The 23,756-nt window shown below is 54.0% G+C and overlaps 1 long non-coding RNA gene and 1 pseudogene across 1 annotated transcript; both read right to left on the bottom strand.

Annotated features, from left to right (window-relative positions):
• Nucleotides 1-1,661: 1,661 nt before the first annotated feature.
• On the bottom strand, nucleotides 1,662-3,023 carry LOC105487283 (high mobility group protein B2 pseudogene; annotated as a pseudogene).
• Nucleotides 3,024-6,805: 3,782 nt separating this feature from the next.
• Nucleotides 6,806-18,030, bottom strand: LOC139360225 (uncharacterized). The gene is made up of 4 exons (XR_011617465.1): nucleotides 17,855-18,030; nucleotides 14,563-14,656; nucleotides 14,338-14,434; nucleotides 6,806-6,985 (listed from the first exon to the last, which is right to left on the bottom strand). It is a non-coding gene; the product is annotated as an uncharacterized lncRNA (long non-coding RNA).
• Nucleotides 18,031-23,756: the final 5,726 nt, after the last annotated feature.

The raw sequence follows: 23,756 nt of genomic DNA, 5'->3' as shown, positions 1-23,756 counted from the left end.
CACGCCCCTTCAGAGAATTGCAGGACACATGGAACTGACTCAGGAAATACTTGGTGACCATTATAGAAAGAAGCCTTGAAGATGAATTCTCGGCTCAAAAGCCACCTCCTCCAAGAACCCCTCCTAGTGATTCTCTGAACTGCCTGGATGGAGATGTGCTGTGTAAACTACACACGGAATTTCTTTTTTTTTTTTTTTTTTTTTGATATACATAATTTTATTACAAAATTTTTTAAAATGCAGCATCCTAAAAAACAAAAAAATTGGCCGGGCGCGGTGGCTCAAGCCTGTAATCCCAGCACTTTGGGAGGCCGAGGCGGGCGGATCACGAGGTCAGGAGATCGAGACCATCCTGGCTAACACGGTGAAACCCCGTCTCTACTAAAAATACAAAAAAAAAACTAGCCGGGCGCGGTGGCGGGCGCCTGTAGTCCCAGCTACTCGGGAGGCTGAGGTAGGAGAATGGCGTAAACCCGGGAGGCGGAGCTTGCAGTGAGCTGAGATCCGGCCACTGCACTCCAGCCTGGGTGACAGAGCAAGACTCCGTCTCAAAAAAAACAAAACAAAACAAAAAAATAGCCGCGCGCGGTGGCGGGCGCCTGTAGTCCCAGCGACTTGGGAGGCGGAGGCAGGAGAATGGCGCAAACCCGGGAGGCGGAGCTTGCAATGAGCTGAGATCCGGCCACTGCACTCCAGCCTGGGCGACAGCGCGAGACTCCCTCTCAAAAAAAAAAAAAAAAAAAAAAAAAAAAACCATTAAATATTTAGGGACATTACGCAGGTCGTGGTGGCTCACGCCTGTAATCCCAGCGCTTTGGGAGGCCAAGGCGGGTGGATCAGCTGAGCTCAAGAGTTCAAGACCAGCCTGGCCAACATGGTGAAACCCCATCTCTACTAAAAATACAAAGCTAGCCGGGCGTGGTGGCGCACGCCTGTAATCCCAGCCACTTGGGAGGCTGAAGCAGGAGAATCGTTTGAATCCGGGAGGCAGAGGTTGCAGTGAGCTGAGATTGTGGCATCACACTCCATCCTGGGGGACAAGAGCAAGACTCTGTCTCAAAAAAAAAAATAAATATATATATTATACACACACACACACACACACACACACAGGGACACTCAACATCAGAAGCTGTAAACTCTAACTGCATGTAGTAGCCCATTGAAAAACTACAACCTGCATCTTTTTTTTTTTTTTTTTTTTTTTTTGAGGCGGAGTTTCGTTCTTGTTGCCCAGGCTAGGGTGCAATAGCGTGATCTCGGCTCACTGCAACCTCCTTCTCCAGGGTTCTAGTGATTTTCCTGCCGCAGCCTCCCAAGTAGCTGGGATTACAGGCACCCACCACCACGCCTGGCTCTCTTTTTTTTTTTTTTTTTTTTTTTGTATTTTTAGTAGAGACAGGGTTTCACTGTGATGGTCAGGCTGGTCTCAAACTCCCGACCTCAGCTGATCTGCTCACCTCGGCCTCCCAAAGTGCTGGGATTACAGGCATAAGCCACCACACCCGGCCAACCTGCGTGTTTAAAAAGTAGGGCCGGGCACGGTGGCTCACGCCTGTAATCCCAGCACTTTGGGAGGCCGAGGCTGGCAGATCACAAGGTCAGGAGATCGAGACCATGGTGAAACCCTGTCTCTACTAAAAATAGAAAAAATTAGCCGGGCGCAGTGGCAGGCGCCTGTAGTCCCAGCTACTCGGGAGGCTGAGGCAGGAGAATGGCGTGAACCCGGGAGGCGGAGCTTGCAGTGAGCCGAGATTGCGCCACTGCACTCCAGCTTGGGCGACAGAGTGAGACTCCGTCTCAAAAAATATATATATATATATATTTTCTCAGGCTGGGTACTGTGGCTCATGCCTGTAATCCCAGCACTTTGGGAGGCCGAGGCGGGCAGATCACAAGGTCAGGAGTTTGAGACCAGCCTGGCCAACATGGTGAAACCCCGTCTCTACTAAAAATACAAAAATTAGCCGGGTGTGGTGGCACACGCCTGTAATCCCAGCTACTTGGGAGGCTGAGGCAGGAGAACTGCTTGAACCAGGACCTGGGAGGCAGAGGTTGCCATGAGCCGAGATCACCCCATTGCACTCTAGCCTGGGCAACAAGAGTGAAACTCTGTCTCAAGTATTTTCTCTAAAGAGAATCTTATCAGCTATACAAAAACCTGTAGAGTTTTATACTGAAGCTAATACTGAACTACACTTGAATTCACATTCTTAGCAAAACACGCACACTGCACAGGCATCATTACAGGGTAGCCATTTATTCTTCATCTTCAACCTCTTCCTCCTCATCTTCATCTTCCTCCTTATCTTCATCTTCCTCCTCCTCCTCCTCCTCATCTTCTGGTTTGTTCTTCTTCTTTGAGCCCTTCTTTCCTGCTTCAGTTTTGCCCTTGGCACGATATGCAGCAATACCCTTTTCATATCTCTCCTCTAGCTTAGCTGCTTTCTGTTCACATGGTTGTTTATCTTTGGCCGACTGCCCAGACCACATTTCACCCAGTTTCTTTGCAGTTTCCCCGACGAATAGGCCTGGGTGTCCACTTCTGATCTTTGGGCGATGTTCAGAGCAAAACAGGAAGAAGGCACATGGTGGCCTTTTAGGAGCATTGTGATCCTGTTTCTTTCCTTTCTTATCCTTTCCTACCTTTTGGAGGAACGTCATTTTTCATCTCCCTGTCGTAACGAGCTTTGTCACTTTTCGCCATATCTTCAAACTTCAACTTCTCCTTTGCAGACGTGGTCCTTCCATCTCTGCAGACACTTCTTGGAGAATTCCACGAAATTGACGGAACAGTCTGAGTGTTTCTTCCTGTGTTCTTCCTGGCAGGTCTACATGAAGAAGGCGTACGAAGGCGTTTTACCCCTCGGCTTGTTGGGGTCTCTTTTACCCGTGGTGACAAAACAGCGTCCACCTGGTGTGAGCTTTTCCTCAGAGTCCTGCAGAGCAGCCGGACCCAACAGAGTCGCTTCACCCGACACTGAATCTCTTTTTTTTTTTTTTTGAGACAGAGTCTCGCTCTGTCACCCAGGCTGGAGCGCAGTGGCATGATCTTGGCTCACTGCAATCTCTGCTTCCCAGATTGGAGCAATTCTCCTGTCTCAGCCCCTGGAGTAGCTGGGACTACAGGCATACACCACCTTGCCTGGATAATTTTTGTGTTTTTAATAGAGACAGGGTTGGCCAGGCGCAGTGGGTCAAGCCTGTAATCCCAGCACTTTGGGAGGCCGAGCCGGGCGGATCACGAGGTCAGGAGATCGAGACCATCCTGGCTAATACGGTGGAACCCCATCTCTACTAAAAAATACAAAAAACTAGCCGGGCGATGTGGCGGACGCCTGTAGTCCCAGCTACTCGGGAGGCTGAGGCAGGAGAACGGCGCGAACCCCGGAGGCGGAGCTTGCAGTGAGCTGAGATCATGCCTCTGCACTCCAACCTAGGCGACAGAGTGAGACTCCATTTCAAAACAAAACAAAACAAAACAAAACAAAACAAAACAAAACAAAACAAAACAAAACAAAATCTTGCCAGTCATGGCAAGTTTTTATCAGGGCTCAGTCAAGGCTGAGGTGGGAGGATCACCCGAGCCCGGGAGGTGGAGGTTGCACTGAGCCATGATCACGCCATTGCACTACAGCCTGGCAACAGAGCCAGACCCTGTCTCGAAAAAAAAATAAATAAAATATTTTTAAAATAACTATTCTTGGCCGGGCGCGGTGGCTCAAGCCTGTAATCCCAGCACTTTGTGAGGCCGAGACGGGTGGATCACGAGGTCAGAAGATCAAGACCATCCTAGCTAACACAGTGAAACCCCATCTCTACTAAAAAATACAAAAAAATAGCCGGGCGAGGTGGCGGGCGCCTGTAGTCCCAGCTAATCAGGAGGCTGAGGCAGGAGAATGGCGTGAACCCGGGAGGCGGAGCTTGCCGTGAGCTGAGATCCGGCCACTGCACTCCAGCCTGGGCGACAGAGCGAGATTCCACCTCAAAAATAAATGAATAAATAAATAAATAAATAAATAACTATTCTAGGCGGGGCACAGTGGCTCATGCCTGTAATCCCAGCACTTTGGGAGGCCAAGGCGGGCGGATCACGAGGTCAGGAGATCGAGACCATCCTGGCTAACACGGTGAAACCCCGTCTCTACTAAAAATACAAAAAAATTAGCCAGGTGTGGTGGCGGCGCCTGTAGTCCCAGCTACTGGGGAGGCTGAGGCAAGAGAATGGTGTGAACCGGGGAGGCGGAGCTTGCAGTGAGCAGAGATCCGGCCACTGCACTCCAGCCTGGTCAACAGAGCAAGACTCTGTCTCAAAAAAAAGGAAAAAAAAAACAAACTATTGTAACATCTTCCCTCCCTCACAGGTGAGCCCACTGGGGCTGGCAGAGAGTACGCCTTCTGCCCAGGTCTACACTCCAGGTCCCTGGTGGCTCTGGGACTCTCACCTGGAGTGCCCTGGAGCCCCCAGGTGTCTCATTCAGGATGCCGGCTCCATCTGCTTCAGGGTGATGGGGTTTTGGGCATCAGAGCAGGCATCCAACCCAGGCCAAGCTGGGCCAGCACGGAACCAGATCATACGGCGAAACCAGATCAAAGGGTCCTTCCCGGCACCACGGGCCCGAGACCCCCAGCGGCTATTCCAAGGGTCCTCTGCAGGGCCCTTTTCTCTGGCCCAGCCCTTTGTCTCACAGAAATCTTCAGCTGGGGGGTCCTGGCCTCTAACTTCTCATTTCTCTGGATGGAGGATTAACAATGGCCCTGTCGGCCGGGCGCGGTGGCTCAAGCCTGTAATCCCAGGACTTTGGGAGGCCGAGACGGGTGGATCACGAGGTCAGGAGATAGAGACCATCCTGGCGAACACAGTGAAACCCGGTCTCTACTAAAACTACAAAAAACTAGCCGGGCGAGGTGGCGGGCGCCTGTAGTCCCAGCTACTCGGGAGGCTGAGGCAGGAGAATGGCGTAAACCCGGGAGGTGGAGCTGCAGTGAGCTGAGATCCGGCCACTGCACTCCAGCCTGGGCGACAGAGTGAGACTCCGTCTCAAAACAAAACAAAACAAAACAAAAAAACAATGGCCCTGTCATCAAAGATAAGACACGGTTGGGAATGAGATGGCACTATTTTATGAATCCCAACCAAACTCATAAATATATACATATTTTTATTTAGTTATTTTAGATGAAGTCTCCCTCTATTGTCCAGGCTGGAGTGCAGTGACGCAATCTTGGTTCACTGCAACCTCTGAATCCTGGGTTCAAGCGATTCTCCTGTCTCAGCCTCCCCGATAGCTGGGATTACAGGTGCCCACCACCATGCTCAGATAATGTTTTTATTTTTAGTTAACACAGGGTTTCACCATGTTGCCCAGGCTGGTCTCGAACTCCTGACATCAAGTGATCTGCCTACCTCAGCCTCCCAAAGAGCTGGGATTACAGGCATAAACCACCATGCCTGGCCTCAAATTTGTAAATTTGATGACACTCTGGATATAAAAAGGCAGAATGAGCCAGGCGCGGTGGCTCACGCCTGTAATCCCAGCACTTTGGGGGGCTGAGGCGGGCGGATCATGAGGTCAGGAGATGGAGACCATCCTGGCTAACATGGTGAAACCCTGTCTCTACTAAAAATACAAAAAATTAGCCAGGTATGGTGGCAGGCGCCTGTAGTCCCAGCTAATCAGGAGGCTGAGGCAGGAGAATGGCGTGAACCTGGGAGGCAGAGCTTGCAGTGAGCTGAGATCCGGCCACTGCACTCCAGCCTGGGCCACAAAGCGAGACTCCATCTCGAAAAAAAAATAAAATAATAAAATAAAAAAATAAATAAAGAGGCAGAGTGACCTCGGGTTGGTAAACTGTGAAAAACGGTAATGCTATAGTAATAGGAAAAAGTGATGGGTATGCCTATTTATGGTAGGCCTGGGGAAAGTACTTTCTCTGCATTCTCTCATCCTCACCAAACTGCAGGTTCTGTTAAGGGAACTGGCTTACAGGTGGGGTCCCCGAGTTGTAACAGAGAGCCCCAGGTTACAAGTGTGGGCTTAAGTTACAGGTGAGGGCCTCGATTGTAGTTTGGGGAGGCCCAGGTTCCAGGTGGGGTATAGGGTTCCAGGTGCGGGACTTGGGCTTCAGGTGAAGGCAGGGGTTACAGTGAGTTCCACAGGTTACAGTTACAGGGGTCCAGGTTCTAGGTGAGGGCCTGGGTTAAAGATGGGAGAGGCCCAGGTCCCACGTGGGGGCTGAGTTTCAGGTTCAGACGTCCCAGGTTATAGGTGGGGGCTTCTACCAGCCCCGCCTGGGGCCCAGGCCTCCCCTCGGTCTCTTCCTCCAGACTGTCACCTGTCATCTCTCCTATCTACCCGTGACTCCCCCCAAACACACAGGTCCTCCCCTCCAGCCTGCAGGGCAGGACCTCTCCTTCCATCTCCTCCCCTAGACCCCTTCGCTGATCCCACGTTTCCCCTGGCACCGATGCCCAGTTCCCCGTTCAATCCCACCCTGCGCAGAAATGCCCACGAGTCCTCCCTCCCGGCCTCTCTCTGGCTGCAGACCCCGGTGTCCCAGACCTCCTCCACCAGTGGTCTAAAATCGGGGACTTGATCCCAACCGCCCCGCTTCACGGACCTAGCTCAGCTCCCGCACGCACTGGAGCGGGGTCAAGCCTCGCACCCACCGGTCCCGCAGCCGCCAGAGGGGTCCTTCCTAGACCCCTGCCACGAATCCGGTCGCGGATAGAAAAGGGGCCAGCGGTCCGTGTGGACCGCTGCGATCGCCAGGGGGCGGGCGCGGGCTGCGGCGGAGAGGCCCGCGTCCGGGTTGAGTGCGCGTGCGCGGGGCTGCCCGGCGGGCCGAGCCACCTCGCTCCCTCGCCCCGGACCCCGCCCCGCGGTGAGATCCTCCGGGTCCGGTGGCGCCTCGAGGAGCGCAGGGTAGGAGGCAGGAGGCTGGAGGAGGGGATGCGCTGCAAATAATCCAAGAGCTGTCCTCGCTAAGAAAAAAAAAGTAAAAAATAGGCCGGGCGCGGTAACTCACGCCTGTCATCCCAGCACTTTGGGAGGCCGAGGCGGGCGGATCACCTGAGGTCAGGAGTTCGAGACCAGCCTGGCCAACATGGTGAAACCCAGTCTCTACTAAAAATTCAAAAATTAGCCGGGCGTGCTGACAAGCACCTGTAATCCCAGCTACTTGGGAGGCTGAGGCGGGAGAATCGCTTGAACCCAGGAGGTGGAGGTTGCAGTGAGCCGAGATCATGCCACTGCTCTCCAGCCTGGGCCACAGAGCAAGACTCCCGAAGTGCTGGGAATACAGGCATGAGCCACTGTGCCCTGCCATGAAACATATTTTATAATTCTGATAAAATATATGTAACATGACATTTATTCCTTTTTTTGGGGGGGGGGAACGGAGTCTCACTCTGTTGCCCAGGCTGGAGAGCAGTGGCGTGATCTTGGATCACTTCAACTTCCACCTCCCAGTTCAAGCGATTCTCCTGCCTCAGCCTCCCGAGTAGCTGGGACTACAGGTGCACACCATCACACTCGGCTAATTTTTATATTTTTATTAGAGACGTGTTTTCACCATATTGGCCAGGCTAGTCTTGAACTCTCGACCTTGTGATCCACATGCCCTGGCCTCCCAAAGTGCTGAGATTACAGGTATGAGCCACTGTGCCCGGCCTTTTTTTTTGAGACAGGGACTTGCTCTCTTGCCCAAGCTGGGTTACAGGTGGGGGGACTAGGTTTCAGGTAGAGGCCGGGTTTACATGTGAGTGCCACAGTTTTCACAGGGGTCTAGGTTCTAGGTGAGGGCTTGGGTTATAGACCAGAGAGGCCTAGGTTCTAGGTGGGGGCCCCAGGTTCCAGGTGAGGGCCTGGGTTACAGGTTGGGGAGGCCCAGGTTCCAGGTGGGGTCCTGGGTTCCAGGTGGGGTCCTGGGTTCCAGGTGGGGGACTGGGGTTCCAGGTGGGGGACTGGGTTCCAGGTGGGGGACTGGGGTTTCAGGTGGGGTCCTGGGTTTCAGGTGGGGGACTGGGTTCCAGGTGGGGGACTGGGTTCCAGGTGGGGGACTGGGGTTTCAGGTGGGGTCCTGGGTTCCAGGTGGGGGACTGGGGTTCCAGGTGGGGGACTGGGTTCCAGGTGGGGGACTGGGGACTGGGTTCCAGGTGGGGTCCTGGGTTCCAGGTGGGGGACTGGGGTTCCAGGTGGGGGACTGGGTTCCAGGTGGGGGACTGGGGTTCCAGGTGGGGGACTGGGTTCCAGGTGGGGGACTGGGGTTCCAGGTGGGGTCCTGGGTTCCAGGTGGGGGACTGGGTTCCAGGTGGGGGACTGGGTTCCAGGTGGGGGACTGGGGTTCCAGGTGGGGTCCTGGGTTCCAGGTGGGGTCCTGGGTTCCAGGTGGGGTCCTGGGGTTCCAGGTGGGGGACTGGGTTCCAGGTGGGGGACTGGGTTCCAGGTGGGGGACTGGGGTTCCAGGTGGGGGACTGGGTTCCAGGTGGGGGACTGGGGTTCCAGGTGGGGGACTGGGTTCCAGGTGGGGTCCTGGGTTCCAGGTGGGGTCCTGGGGTTTCAGGTGGGGGACTGGGTTCCAGGTGGGGGACTGGGGTTTCAGGTGAAGGCTGAGATTACAGGTATGTTCTACAAGTTCCAGGTGCAAGAGCTGACAGTGTAGGTGAGGGCCTGGGTTACAGATAGGAGAGGCCCAGGTTCCAAGTGCAGTGGTGTGATCATAGCTCACTGCAGCCTCAGACTCCTTGGCTCAAACAGTCCTCCCACCTCAGCCTCCCAAGTAGCTGGGAATACGGGTGCATGCCACCAGGCCTTGTTAATTTTTTTTTTTTTTTAGCGTTTCTTTTGTGGAAACAGAGTCTCGCTATGTTGAACTCCTGGGCTAAGTTGATCCTTCTGACTCAGGAGGATCAGTTGAGGACAGGAGGTTGAAACCAGCCTGGGCAACACAGCAATAACCCATCTTGACAAAAATAGCAATTAACCATGCCTCACTAATTTTTTTTTTTTTTTTTTTTTTGGTAGAGATGAGGTCTTGCTAAGTTAGTCAGGCTGGTCTCAAACTCCTGACCTCAAGTGATCCTCCTGCCTTGGCCTCCCAGCGTGCGGGAGTGGCAGGCATCCACCCCTGCACCCCGCCTCCATGCCCAGCCCCTGCACCCGGCCTCCGTTTAACTTCTTTTTTTTTTTTTTTTTTTTTTTTTTTTTTTGAGACGGAGTCTCGCTCTGTAGCCCAGGCTGGATTGCAGTGGCCGGATCTCAGCTCACTGCAAGCTCCGCCTCCCGGGTTCACGCCATTCTCCGGCCTCAGCCTCCCGAGTAGCTGGGACTACAGGCGCCCGCCACCTCGCCCGGCTAGTTTTTTGTATTTCTTAGTAGAGACGGGGTTTCACCATGTTATCCAGGATGGTCTCGATCTCCTGACCTCGTGATCCACCCGTCTCGGCCTCCCAAAGTGCTGGGATTACAGGCTTGAGCCACCGCGCCCGGCCTTTTTTTTTTTTTTTTGAGACGGAGTCTTGCTCTGTCACCCAGGCTGGAGTGCAGTGGCCGGATCTCAGCTCACCACAAGCTACGCCTCCCGGGTTTACACCATTCTCCTGCCTCAGCCTCCCGAGTAGCTGGGACTACAGGCGCCCACCACCTCGCCCGGCTATTTTTTTGTATTTTTTTAGTAGAGACGGGGTTTCACCGTGTTAGCCAGGATGGTCTCGATCTCCTGACCTTGTGATCCGCCCATCTCGGCCTCCCAAAGTGCTGGGATTACAGGCTTGAGCCCCCGCGCCTGGCCACAGTTTAACTTCTTGAGGAGCTACCACACTCTTTTCCCCAGCGGCTGCAGTCTGGGTATTCGTTTGACTCTTCAGGTTTACAACAAGGGAATGTATCACCTATTCAAAAACTTATCGCAGAAACAAATCAGTAATTCTAGACTGTGGGAAACTTAACAGGAAAAACAACTGGGTTTCATACAAAAGAAAAAGAGAAAAAAAAACAAAACAAAAACAAACCACAGAAAGAGACAGGGAGGGTGAGCCTGCAGATTAAAAGTCACATAAAAGGCTGTCGAAGTGGCTCAGCCTGACATCCTAGCACTGTGCAGGGCCAGGAGGGAGGATGACTTGAGGCCGGGAGTTCAAGACCAGCCTGGCCAACATGGCAAAACCCTGTCTTTACTAAAAATACAAAAATTAGCCGGGCATGCTGGCAGGTACTTGTAATCCCACCTACTCGTGAGGCTGAGACAGGAGAATCGCTTGAACCCTGGAGGTGGAGGTTGCAGTGAGCTCAGATCGCACCACTGCACTCCAGCCTGGGCGACAGAGCGATACTCTGTCTCAGAAATAAAATATAATAAAATAAAGTAAATAAAAAGCACGCAAGAGGTTTACAAACTGGGCCGGGCGCGGTGGCTCACGCCTCTAATCCCAGCACTTTGGGAGGCCGAGACGAGCAGATCACGAGGTCAGGAGATCGAGACCATCCTGGCTAACACGGGGAAACCCCGTCTCTACTAAAAAAATACAAAAAGGCCGGGCGCGGTGGCTCAAGCCTGTAATCCCAGCACTTTGGGAGGCCGAGATAGGCGGATCACGAGGTCAGGAGATCGAGACCATGCTGGCTAACACGGTGAAACCCCGTCTCTACTAAAAATACAAAAAATTAATGGCCGGGCGCGGTGGCTCAAGCCTGTAATCCCAGCACTTTGGGAGGCCGAGACGGGCGGATCACGAGGTCAGGAGATCGAGACCATCCTGGCTAACACGGTGAAACCCCGTCTCTACTAAAAATACAAAAAATTAATGGCCGGGCGCGGTGGCTCAAGCCTGTAATCCCAGCACTTTGGGAGGCCGAGACGGGCGGATCACGAGGTCAGGAGATCGAGACCATCCTGGCTAACACGGTGAAACCCCATCTCTACTAAAAATACAAAAAAAAAACTAGCCGGGCGTGGTGGCGGGTGCCTGTAGTCCCAGCTACTCGGGAGGCTGAGGCCGGAGAATGGCGTGAACCCAGGAAGCGGAGCTTGCAGTGAGCTGAGATCCGGCCACTGCACTCCAGCCTGGGCGACAGAGCAAGACTCTGTCTCAAAAAAAAAAAAAAAAAAAATACAAAAAACTAGCCGGGGCTGGGCGCGGTGGCTCAAGCCTGTAATCCCAGCACTTTGGGAGGCCGAGACGGGCGGATCACTAGGTCAGGAGATCGAGACCATCCTGGCGAACACGGTGAAACCCCGTCTCTACTAAAAAATACAAAAAAATAGCCGGGCGAGGCGGCGGGCGCCTGTAGTCCCAGCTACTCGGGAGGCTGAGGCAGGAGAATGGCGTAAACCTGGAGGGCGGAGCTTGCAGTGAGCTGAGATCCGGCCACTGCACTCCAGCCCGGGCGACAGAGCCAGACTCAGTCTCAAAAAAAAAAAAAAAACTAGCTGGGTGAGGTGGCGGGCACCTGTAGTCCCGGTTACTTGGGAGGCTGAGGTAGGAGAATGAGCAAGACTCCGTCTCCAAAAAAAAAAAAAAAAAAAAAAAAAAAAGAGGTTTACAAACTGCTCACCTATTGCAGGACTTATTCAGATCCATAGCCCAGAAACGATTTTTAAAAATTAGAGAATTTGCGCCGGGCACAGTAGCTCACGCCTGTAATCCCAGCACTTTGGGAAGCTAAGGTGGGTGGATCACTGGACCCCAGGAGTTTGAGACCAGCATATGGAACATGGTAAAACCTTGTCTCTACTAAAAATACAAAAAAATTAGCCAGGCATGGCCGGGCGCGGTGGCTCAGGCCTGTAATCCTAGCACTTTGGGAGGCTGAGGAAGGCGGATCACAAGGTCAGGAGATCGAGACCATCCTGGCTAACACGGTGAAACCCATCTCTATCAAAAATACAAAAAATTAGCCCCGCAGTGGCCCGCGCCTGTTGTCCCAGTTACTCGGGAGGCTGAGACAGGAGAATTGCTTGAGCCCGGGAGGCGGAGCTTGCAGTGAGCCGAGATCACGTCACAAGAGTCCAGCCTGGGCGACAGAGCAAGACTCTGTCTCAAAAAAAAAAAAGAAAGAACAAGAAGCATAAGAAGCAGCATTTGCTACTATGAAATTTGTCCACAGGTTTTTCCATAGATGTCCATCCTCCTGTGGGTGCTTGGGTATTACCTGGAATGGAATGACTCGGTTATATCCTGCATCCATTGTGTGTGGTGGTCTGGACTGTGGAACCCTAGACCTGTGGTCATTTTCTTCCAACTCTAATAATGTCCTTTTTTTTTTTTTTTTTGAGACCGAGTCTCGCTCTGTCGCCCAGGCTGGAGTGCAGTGGCGCAATCTCGGCTCACTGCAAGCTCCACCTCCCAGGTTCACGCCATTCTCCTGCCTCAGCCTCCCGAGTAGCTGGGACTACAGGCGCCCACCACCTCGCCCGGCTAATTTTTTGTATTTTAGTAGAGACGGGGTTTCACCGTGTTAGCCAGGATGGTCTCGATCTCCTGAACTCGTGATCCGCCCGTCTCGGCCTCCCAAAGTGCTGGGATTACAGGCTTGAGCCACCGCGCCCGGCCAGGTCAGGCTGGTCTTGAACTCCTGACCTTATGATCTGTCCACCTTGGCCTCCCAAAGTGTTGGGATTACAGGCGCGAGCCATCGCGCCTGGCCCAATTTTTATTTTCAGATAGGGTCTCACTCCATCCGCCAGGCTGAAGTGCAGTGGCATGATTACCGCTCACTGCAGCCTCCACTTCCACCTCCCTGGGCTCAGGTGATCTTCTGACTTCAGCCTCCCACACCCAGCAAAATTTTTAAATTCTTTTTGTATGCCAGGCTGATCTTGAACTCTTGGGCTCCAGCAATCTCCTGCCTCGACCTCCCAAAGTGCTGCAATCACAGGCGTGGGCCACTGTCCCCAACCCCACCGTCCTTTAATCATCTCTCACCCAGACTGCTTCCCTGCTGCCACCCCAAAGTCTCCTCCCCATGTACCCACATAACTGTCTCCTTCAAGAATCCCTTGAAGTTGTGGGGTGCAGTGGCTCACGCCTCTAATCCCAGCACTTTGGGAGGCCGAGACGGGCAGATCACCTGAGGTCGGGAGTTCGAGACCAGCCTGACCAACATGGATAAACTCCATCTCTACTAAAAAGACAAAATTTGGCCGGGTGCGGTGGCTCAAGCCTGTAATCCCAGCACTTTGGGAGGCCGAGACGGGCAGATCACGAGGTCAGGAGATCGAGACCATCCTGGCTAACACCGTGAAACCCCGTCTCTACTAAAAAATACAAAAAAAACTAGCCGGGCGAGGTGGCGGGCGCCTGTAGTCCCAGCTACTCGGGAGGCTGAGGCAGGAGAATGGCGTAAACCTGGGAGGCGGAGCTTGCAGTGAGCTGAGATCCGGCCACTGCACTCCAACCTGGGCGACAGAGCGAGACTCCGTCTCAAAAAAAAAAAAAAAAAAAAAAAAAAAAAAAAAAAAATTAGCTGTGCGTGGAGGCAGCCTCCTGTAATCCCAGCTACTCGGGAGGTTGAGGCAGGAGAATCGTTTGAACCCAGGAGGTGGAGGTTGCAGTGAGCCCAGATCGTGCCATCATACTCCAGCCTGGGCAACAAGAGCAAAACTCTGTCTCAAAAAAAATAAAATAGGCCGGGCGCGGTGGCTCAAGCCTGTAATCCCAGCACTTTGGGAGGCCGAGACGGGCGGATCACGAGGTCAGGAGATTGAGACCATCCTGGCTAACCCGGTGAAACTCTGTCTCTACTAAAAAATACAAAAAACAAACAAACAAACAAAAAAACACAACTAGCTGGGCGAGGTGGCGGGCGCCTGTAGTCCCAGCTACTCGGGAGGCTGAGGCAGGAGAATGGCGTAAACCCGGGAGGCAGAGCTTGCAGTGAGCTGAGATCTGGCCACTGCATTCCATCCTGGGTGACAGAGTGAGACTCCGTCACATAGAATAGGTGAGGGAGGGGAGGGGAGGGGAGGGGAGGGGAGGGGAGGGGAGGGGAGGGGAGGGGAGGGGAGGGGAGGGGAGGGGAGGGGAGGGGAGGGGAGGGGAGAATGCCTCGTTCACTCATTCAGGTCATAACTCAACGGTCACCTCCTCCTCAGAACAGCCTTCGCTGGCCCCCTGTCTAGGTCCCCCACGTTGCCACACCCTGCCCCCATCAACCCTGTCTGCAGGCCTCTGCTGACTCACCCGACTTGAGAGGCGTTTAGAAGGCTGTGCTGTGGTTCTCACACACACAAAGGTGTGACTGCCTGCTCCCACCCGTGCCTGGAGAAAGAGGGAAGAGATCCCCCCGGCCCAGACTATCTGAAGGCTGATAGTAACAATGGCTGATACAGGCTTACCTGAAGTCACTGGTCCAGGGCTAAATTTCCTGCATGCCATCCACCACCACTTTACCGATGAGACCCCAGCGGCTCTCAGGTGTCCTTGAAACCTTGCCTGGGGACAAGGGACCACATGGAGCAGGGGTCAGCCCACCTATTTGTCAAGGGCCATGGAGCTTTGGAGGCTTTCAGCTTTGGAGGCCAGCCAGTGCAAGCAGCCACTGGCTGGGCATGGGAACTCACCCAGTAATCCCAAGGCTTTGGGAGGCTGAGGCGGGAAGATCACTTGAGGCCAGGAGTTCAAGACCAGGCTGAGCAACATAGTGAGATCCCGTCTCTACTGAAAAAAAAAAAAAACCCTTAAAACTATTACCTGGGCATGGTGGTGTGTGCCTGTAATCCCAGTTACTCAGGAGGCTGCGGTGGGAGGATCCCCTGATCCTGGGAGGCAGAGGCTGCAGTGAGCTGTGTTTGCACCACTGCCCTCCAGCCTGGATCGCAAAGTGAAACCCTGTCTCAAAAAGACAAAGGAAAAAAAAGAGGCCAGGCGCGGTGGCTCATGCCTGTAATCCCAGCACTTTGGGAGGCTGAGGCGGGCGGATCACTTGAAGTCAGGAGTTCAAGACCAGCCTGGCCAACATGACAAACCCCATCTCTACTAAAAATACAAAATTAAGTGGGCGTGGTGGCACATGCCCGTAATCCCAACTACTCGGGAGGCTGAGGCAGGAGAATGACTTGAACCTGGGAAGTGGAGGTTGCAGTGAGCCGAGATCACAACACTGCCCTCCAGCCTGGGTGACAGAGCGGGACTATGTCTCAAATGAAAAAAAAAAAAGACAGGCCAGGTGTGGTCACTCAGTCCTATAATCCCAGCACTTTAGGAGGCTGAAGTGGGCAGATCACGGGGTCAAGAGTTTGAGACCAGCCTGGCCCAATATGGTGAAACCCTGTCTCTAGTAAAAAATACAAAAACTTGGGCCGGGCACAGTGGCTCAAGCCTGTAATCCCAGCACTTTGGGAGGCTGAGACGGGCGGATCACGAGGTCAGAAGATCAAGACCATCCTGGCTAACACGGTGAAACCCCGTCTCTACTAAAAAAATACAAAAAAAAAAAAAAAAAAAAACTAGCTGGGCGAGGTGGCGGGCGCCTGTAGTCCCAGCTACTCGGGAGGCTGAGGCAGGAGAATGGCGTAAACCCACGAAGCGGAGTTTGCAGTGAGCTGAGATCCGGCCACTGCACTCCAGCCTGGGCGACAGAGCGTGACTCCGTCTCAAAAAAAAAAAAAAAAAAAAAAAAAAAAATTAGCCGGGTGTGGGGGTGGGTGCCTATAGTTCCAGCTACTCGGGAGGCTGAGGCAGGAGAATCGCTTGAACCCGGGAGGCGGAGGTTGCAGTGAGCTGAGATCGTGCCACTGCACTCCAGCCTGGCCCACCTGCCTCAGCCTCCCAAAGTGCTGGGATTACAGGCGTGAGCCACGGTGCCCATCCCAACCATGAATTTTCACCCAATTGGCTCACTCCATACAATCATGTGATCCCAGCCTAGCCAATCAGGGCATCCCCTTCCCTGGCCACCACCCTTGGTTCAACCAGGACATGTGACCCAGGCTGGGCGAATGAGAACCTACCCGGGACTTTGGTGCCCCCCACCTTGGGAAGAGGTGCTGACTCCTGCCAGGGCTGTTAAGATGATGGGCAGATGAGATTTGGGGCTTGTGGCATCGTGTTTTCCCCATAAAGGTAAAGTCTGCCTTTTTTTTATTTTTATTTTTTCGAGATGGAGTCTCGCTCTGTGGCCCAGGCTGGAGTGCAGTGGTGGGATCTCGGCTCTCTGCAACCTCTGCCTCCCGGGTTCACACCATCCTCCTGCCTCAGCCTCCCGAGTAGTTGGGACCACAGGCACCCACCACCACGCCTGGCTAATTTTTTGTATTTTTAGTAGAGACGGGGTTTCACCGTGTTAGCCAGGATGGTCTCGATCTCCTGACCTCGTGATTAGACCTCCTCGGCCTCCCGCCTCCCAAAGTGCTGGGATTACAGGTGTGAGCCACCGCACCCGGCCCAAAGTCTGTTGAAGAAAAAAAAAAACAAGAGCGGCCTGGCGTGGTGGCTCACACCTGTAATCCCAGCACTTTGGGAGGCCATGGCGGGCGGATCACCTAAGGTCAGGAGTTGGAGACCAGCCTGGCCAACATGGCGAAAGCCCATCTCTACTAAAAATACAAAATAATTAGCCAGACATGGTGTCACACGCCTGTAATCCCAGCTACTCAGGAGGCTGAGGCAGGAGAATTGCTTGAACCCGGGAGGCGGAGGTTGCCGTGAGGTCAGGTCATGTTATTGTGCTCCAGCAGGGGTGACAGAACGAGACTCTGTCTGAAAAAAAGAAAAGAAAACAAAAGAAAAAAGTCAAGAGAGGCTATGGCAACGCTAAGAGACGGAGAATTGGACACATCCTTGTGACACTGATTGAGGGTCCTGGATCCAGCTGTGTCTGAAACCCACCAGACCAGTGGGGCTCAACCAAGGGTGATTTCGCCCCCAGGGGACACTCAGCAATGTCTGGAGATAGTTTTGGTCATCATGACCAGGTGGGGACGCTACGGATTTTTTTTTTTTGAGACGGAGTCTCGATCTGCTGCCCAGGCTGGAGTGCAATGGCCGGATCTCAGCTCACTGCAAGCTCCGCCTCCCGGGTTTACGCCATTCTCCTGCCTCAGCCTCTCGAGTAGTTGGGACTATAGGCACCCGCCACTGCGCCCGGCTAGTATTTTTTTTTTTGTATTTTTTAGTAGAGACGGGGTTTCACCATGTTAGCCAGGATGGTGTCGATCTCCTGACCTTGTGATCCGCCCATCTCGGCCTCCCAAAGTGCTGGGATTACAGGCTTGAGCCACCGCGCCCGGCCGACGCTACGGATGTTGAATGGGTGGAGGCCAGGGTCATTGCTGAGCACCTTGTGTGCCCAGGACGGCCCCCACCCCAGTGAACGGTCCTTTGTGGAATAGCAACAGTGCTGCGAGGGGTGGCCTTGAGTTAGATCTATCCCTAAATCTTTCAGTTCCATGAGCAAAAAATTCCTGTTTTTCAAAAAGGAGCCCATTGTAGTTTCAATTTCTGTCACTTGCAACCAAACGATTCTTTTTTTTTTTTTTTTTTTTTTTGAGGTAGAGTCTGGCTCTGTTGCCCAGGCTGGAATGCAATGGCACGACCTCAGCTCACTGCAACCTCTGCCTCCCAGATTCAATAGATTATCCCGCCTCAGCCTCCTGAGTAGCTGGGACTATAGGCCTGCGCCACCACGCCCGGCTAATTTTTGTATTTTTACTAGAGACAGGGTTTCACCATGTTGGCCAGGCTGATGTCAAACTCCTGACCTCAAGTGATTTGCTCGCCTCGGCCTCCGAAAGTGCTGAGATTACCGGCATGCGCCACCGCGCCCGACTCCAAGTTTTTTTCTCTTTTTTTCGTATAAACGCTTCACCATACCCCAAGCCCCACTCCAAACACTTAACACATACCAGTACTTACCAAATTCTCACAAAAGCCTTCCAAAGGACTACCACAATTATCCTCATTTTATAGATGGGCAAAGTGAAGCATGGGAGGTCATGTGCCTTGCCTGAGGTCACAGAGCCCCGGGGGGAGCGGCAGGATTTGAACTGTGGAAATCTTCACTGCAACCTCTGCCTCCTGGGTTCAAGCGATTCTCCTGCCTCAGCCTCCCGAGTAGCTGGGATTATAGGCACCCGCCACCACACCTGGCTAATTTTTGTATTTTTAGTAGAGACGGGGTTTCTCCGCGTTGGCCAGGCTGGTCTTGAACTCCTGACCTCAGGTGATCAGCCTGCCTCGGCCTCCCAAAGTGCTGGGAGGACAGGTGTGAGCCACCGCGCCCGGTCCTGCTCCTTCACTTCTGTTTTAGCTCCGCTGGTCCCTCTTGCAACCATGGGGACATGAGAAGACCTGCAGGGAAGGGAAAAGACTCTCCACTAATTGCAATCCCCGACCCCCCACTTATCACCTCCTAGAACCCAGATTCCCCCTTGTGCTCTGTAGATGCTGGCCTGGGCTGAGCACGGTGGCTCACGCCTGTAATCCCAGCACTTTGGGAGCCCGAGGCGGATGGATCACCTGAGGTCAGGAGATCGAGACCATCCTGGTCAACATGGCGAAACCCCGTCTCTACTAAAAATACAAAATTTAGCCGGGCGTGGTGGCAAGCACCTGTAATCCCAGCTACTGGGGAGGCTGAGGCAGGAGAATCACTTGAATCCCAGAAGCCGAAGTTGCAGTGAGTCAAGATCGCACCACTGCACCCATGCCTGGGCGACAAGAGTGAAACTCTCTCTCAAAAAAAAAAAAAAAAAAAAAAGCTGGGGAGTCCAAGTTTTCCCCTCGTCCCCGTGGGACGCAGCAGAAACTGGCACTCAGAGGAGGTGGTCAGACTCCACAACGTTCTCCAATTGCCCCCAGGCCCCTCCGTTGCCCAGCCCCTCCCGCGCTGCTGGCACCTAGAATGAGTCAGCCAGGAGTGGCCCTGGCTTCTCTGGAGTTTCCCTCGGGGCCGGGCAGCGGATCCGAGGTGAAGGTCCAGGAAGTCCCCGCACAGGTGACATCAGCACTGGGCTGACCAGTGCGTACACTCAGGGCCGCCACGGCGGGGCCTGGAGACCGTTCCACCTCCTGGGACCCTTGCCCCACACTCACGTGGCAGGGGCCCGCCCGAGAAGGGCCAAGGTGTCTGTGTCCTGGGCTCTCCCGCGTCCGGCTTCTTCGTGGCCTGGGGGCCCCCTCAGGGTGTGTCTGTTCTCTGTGGTGGCCGTGGCACCTGCAGGTGGGGCCTGGCCCTGGGTGGCACTGAGAAATGCATCTCAGATGAATACGTGGCCCCAACCTGCCCTCCCCACCTTGCAGCCCCATCCGGTGCCCCTGCCCTGCCACCGGCCCTTCGCTCTGCCCCAGCCCTGGCAGCATCTCCTCTGGTGTCCTCCTTCTCCCCATGGCTCCCCACTGCCCCAGGGACAAAGCCACAGGATTTCGCATTTGAGGCGTCTGCCCCGTCGCCCTTAGACGTGAGCCCGGGGGGTTCAGAGTACCAGGTTGGGGACAACTGGGGGTCGTCTTCCCCTCCCCTGCATTTTCTGCAGCTCAACCCTGGCTGATGACAAGCACCTGATGGAAAGTTCAGGCCGGGCGCGGCGGCTCACGGCTGTAATCTCAGCACTTTGGGAGACTGAGGCGGGAGGATCACTTGAAGCCAGGAGTTCAAGATTAGCCTGGGTAACACAGTGAGACCCCTTCACCACAAACAAGTTTTATTTGTTTATTTATTGTTGAGATGGAGTCTTGCTCTGTCTCCCAGGCTGGAGTGCAGTGGCGCGATCCCGGCTCACTGCAAGCTCCACCTCCCAGGTTCAAGCAATTCTCCTGCCTCAGCCTCCAGAGTAGCTGGGATTACAGACACCCGCCACCACGCCCGGCTAATTTTTGTATTTTTAGTGTAGACGAGTTTTCCCCATGTTGGCCAGGCTGGTCTTGAACTCCTGACTTCAGGTGATCCACCCGCCTCGGCCTCCCAAAGTGCTGGGATTACAGGCATCAGCCACCTTGCCAAGCCCAAACAAAATTTAACTTTTTTTTTTTTTTAGACAGAGTTTCACTCTTTTTGCCCAGGCTGCAGTGTAATGGTGCAATCTTGTCTCACTGCAACCTCAGCCTCCCAATTTCTTTTTTTTTTTTTTTTTACTGAGATGGAGTCTTGCTCTGTCACCTAGGCTGGAGAGCAGTGGCACGATCTCGGCTCACTGCAAGCTCTGTCTCCTGGGTTCACGCCATTCTCCTGCCTCAGCCTCCTGAATAGCTCGGATTACAGGCACCTGCCACAACACCCGACTAATTTTTTTGTATTTTTTTAGCAGAGACGGGGTTTCACCGTGTTAGCCAGCGTGGTCTCGATCTCCCGAGCTTGTGATCCGCCCGCCTCGGCCTCCCAAAGTGCTGGGATTACTGGCATGAGCTACCGCGCCCGGCCCCAGCCTCCCAATTTCAAGTGATTCTCCTGCATCAGCCTCCCAAGTAGCTGGGATTACAGGTGCGTGCCACCATGCCTGGCTAATTTTTTATTTTTATTTTTTGGTAGAGAAAGGGTTTCACGATGTTGGCCAGGCTGGTCTCAAACTCCTGACCTCAGGTGACTCACCCGCCTCAGCTTCCCTAAGTGCTGGGATTATAAACATTAACCACCGCACCCGGCCAACAAAATTTAAAATTTAGCCAGGCATATTGGTGCTCCTATCATCCCAGCTACTCTGGCAGCTGAGGAGGGAGGATTGCTCCAGGCAAGGAGTTCAAGGGTGTAGTGAGCTGAGATCACACCACTGCACTCCAGCCTGAGCGACAGAGCAAAACCCTGTCTCAAAAAGGAAAAAAAAAAAAAAAAAAAAAAAAAAAAGTTCAAAGTTTGGCTGCTTTCTTTTTTCTTTTCTTTTTTTTTTTTTTTTTTTTTTTTTTTTTTTGAGACGGAGTCTCGCTCTGTCGCCCAGGCTGGAGTGCAGTGGCGCGATCTCGGCTCACTGCAAGCTCCGCCTCCCGGGTTCACGCCATTCTCCTGCCTCAGCCTCCCGAGTAGCTGGGACTACAGGCGCCCACAACCGCGCCCAGCTAATTTTTTTTTTTTTTGTATTTTTAGTAGAGACGGGGTTTCACCGTGGTCTCGATCTCCTGACCTTGTGATCCGCCCGCCTCGGCCTCCCAAAGTGCTGGGATTACAGGCGTGAGCCACCGCGCCCGGCTCTTTTTTCTTTTCTTTTTTCTTTTTTGAGACGGAGTCTTGCTCTGTCGCCCAGGCTGGAGTGCAGTGGCGCCATCTCGGTTCACAGCAACCTCTACCTCCCTGGTTCAAGCAATTCCCTTGCCTCAGCCTCCCAAGTAGCTGGAATTACAGGCGCCCGCCACCACACCCAGCTAATTTTTTTGTACTTTTGTAGAGGTGGGGTTTCTTTTTTTTTTTTTGAGACGGAGTCTCGCTCTGTCGCCCAGGCTGGAGTGCAGTGGCCGGATCTCAGCTTACTGCAAGCTCCGCCTCCCGGGTTCACGCCATTCTCCTGCCTTAGCCTCCCAAGCAGCTGGGACTACAGGCGCCCGCCACCTCGCCCGGCTAGTTTTTTTTTTGCATTTTTAGTAGAGACGGGGTTTCACCGTGTTAGCCAGGATGGTCTCGATCTCCTGACCTAGTGATCTGCCCGTCTCGACCTCCCAAAGTGCTGGGATTACAGGCTTGAGCCACCGCGCCCGGCCAGAGGTGGGGTTTCATGATGTTGGCCAGGATGGTCTCGATCTCTTGACCTCATGATCTGCCTGCCTTGGACTCCCAAAGTGCTGGGATTACAGGCGTGAGCCACTGCGCCCAGCCAAGTTTTGCTCCTTTCTTCATCTTCGGAGCAGTTCAGCCTCCTTTGACCTCAGTCCTACTACCAGATGAGCCTTCTGATCTGCAGTTTGGTCCCTGTGCCTCACCCCATCCAGCACACCTCTAGTCCCACCGTGACTGTACCACTCCATTGCTCCAAAACCCTCAATGGCTCCCTAGTGCCCCCAGAATACGGGCCATGTCTAGCTTCCAGGCCCTCCAGGGTCCCATCCCTCTTTCCCAGTCCATCTATCCTTGCACCCCGGGCCCTGTACACTCTCCCGAGTCTTTGCCCCCAATGGGACTTTGCATGTACAGTGCCTTCTCCCTGTTAGTCCTCCCCGCACAGGGCGACCGGCAGACTGCTGATCTTTCTTCACCCAGCCTGCCCTGGGTGCCCGACCTCAGGGCACAGCCCTGACCCAGACGAGGCTGCTGCAGCCTGTGCCCAGCCTGCGGTCTAGGTCAGGGGCGTCACTGGACCCCTTCAACCCAGCTGTCCCAGCTTCAGTGCGGAGGCAGGAAGGCCTGTCCCACATGGAATCTCAAACCCGTCAGACAGGTTTGCTGTTCCCTGAAGTTGTACTGGCACCGAGGTTGCCCCGGCCTGGCCTGGCAGGATTTCACTCTGGGCCTGGCTCTGGTCAAGCAGGTAGCTGCAGGGCCCGGGAACACTCCGGCCAGCACCGGCCCGAGGACACCCTGGAGCAGCTGGCCCTGGCCACAGGGAGGGTATGGTGCTGACACGTGAGGGCGGCCATGGGAGGGGGGATGGTAATGAAAGAAGGGACTGAGACACACGGAGACAGAGATAGACAGAGACAGAGAAACGCAGACAGAGGGACACAGAGACAGAGACAGAGAGACAGCTAGAGAAACAGATACAGAGACAGAGAGACAAAGACAGAGATGGAGAGACACAGAGACACAGACACAGAGAGAGATAAACAGAGAGACAGAGACAGAGAGACAAAGAGATGGAGAGACACAGATACAGACACAGAGAGAGATAAACAGAGAGACAGAGGGACACAGAGACAGAGACAGAGAGACAGAGAGATAGAGAGACAGAGAGAGGGATACAGAGACACAGAGACCAAGACAGAGATGGAGAGACACAGATACAGACACAGAGAGAGATAAACAGAGAGACAGAGGGTCACAGAGACAGAGAGACAGAGACAGAGACAAAGAGACAGAGAAATAGAGAAACAGAGAGACAGAGGGTCACAGAGACAGAGACAGAGAAACAGACAGAAATAAACTGAGACAGAGAGACAAAGAGAGCCAGAAACAGAGAGATGAAGACAGAGAGACAGAGAGACACTGAGACAGAGAGACAGGGAGGCAAGGATACAGAGAAAGAGACAGAGAGAGAGACAGACAGACAGGACAGAGGGGTGACAGCTGTAGCCTCCTTTGGTCGGGCAGGCCCAGCGGCTGTGGACTCAGTTTTCCCTTCTGCACACCAGGAAGGGCCTGATTGGGAGAGAAAAGAGGAGAGAGGCGGGAGGGGAAGGGGCGGGTCCGAGGCCAGTCCGCTAGGGAAGTGGGTGGAGAAAGGAGAAGTGGTGAGGAGCCCGGCGCCCAGGAGAGCTGGCAGGGAGGAGGTGCCCCCTCTGCTTGGGAACACAGGGACTTTCCAGAATGTGGAGAAACAGGAAGTGGCTCCATCCCATCCCTGCCCCCGCATCGGGCTGAGCCAGGCCAGACCCACCTGCCCACCTCACCTGCCCAGGTCTGAGGCTCTGTGTGGAAGCTGCTGGTCACCGCCACGTGCCTCCCTCTCCCTGGGCACCTGCCTCAGCCCCCTGGACAGCAGAATGGGCACAGTCCCAGAGCCAGAGTCCTTCTTGCCACCCAGGAGAGACACTGAGGCTGGGAGGGGAATCCAGGTTGGCATCTCCCAGATGGGGAAACTGAGGCATAGCCCAAGAAGGTCCTTATGAACAACCTTCATGTTTGTCTGAAGTTTTCTGCAAATTGAAATAATTAAGACAGGCTGGACACAGTGGCTCATGC

The sequence above is a fragment of the Macaca nemestrina genome, chromosome 20, assembly GCF_043159975.1.
Source record: "Macaca nemestrina isolate mMacNem1 chromosome 20, mMacNem.hap1, whole genome shotgun sequence".
Lineage (NCBI taxonomy): Eukaryota > Metazoa > Chordata > Mammalia > Primates > Cercopithecidae > Macaca > Macaca nemestrina.
This window is presented reverse-complemented; position numbering and strand designations above follow the sequence as displayed.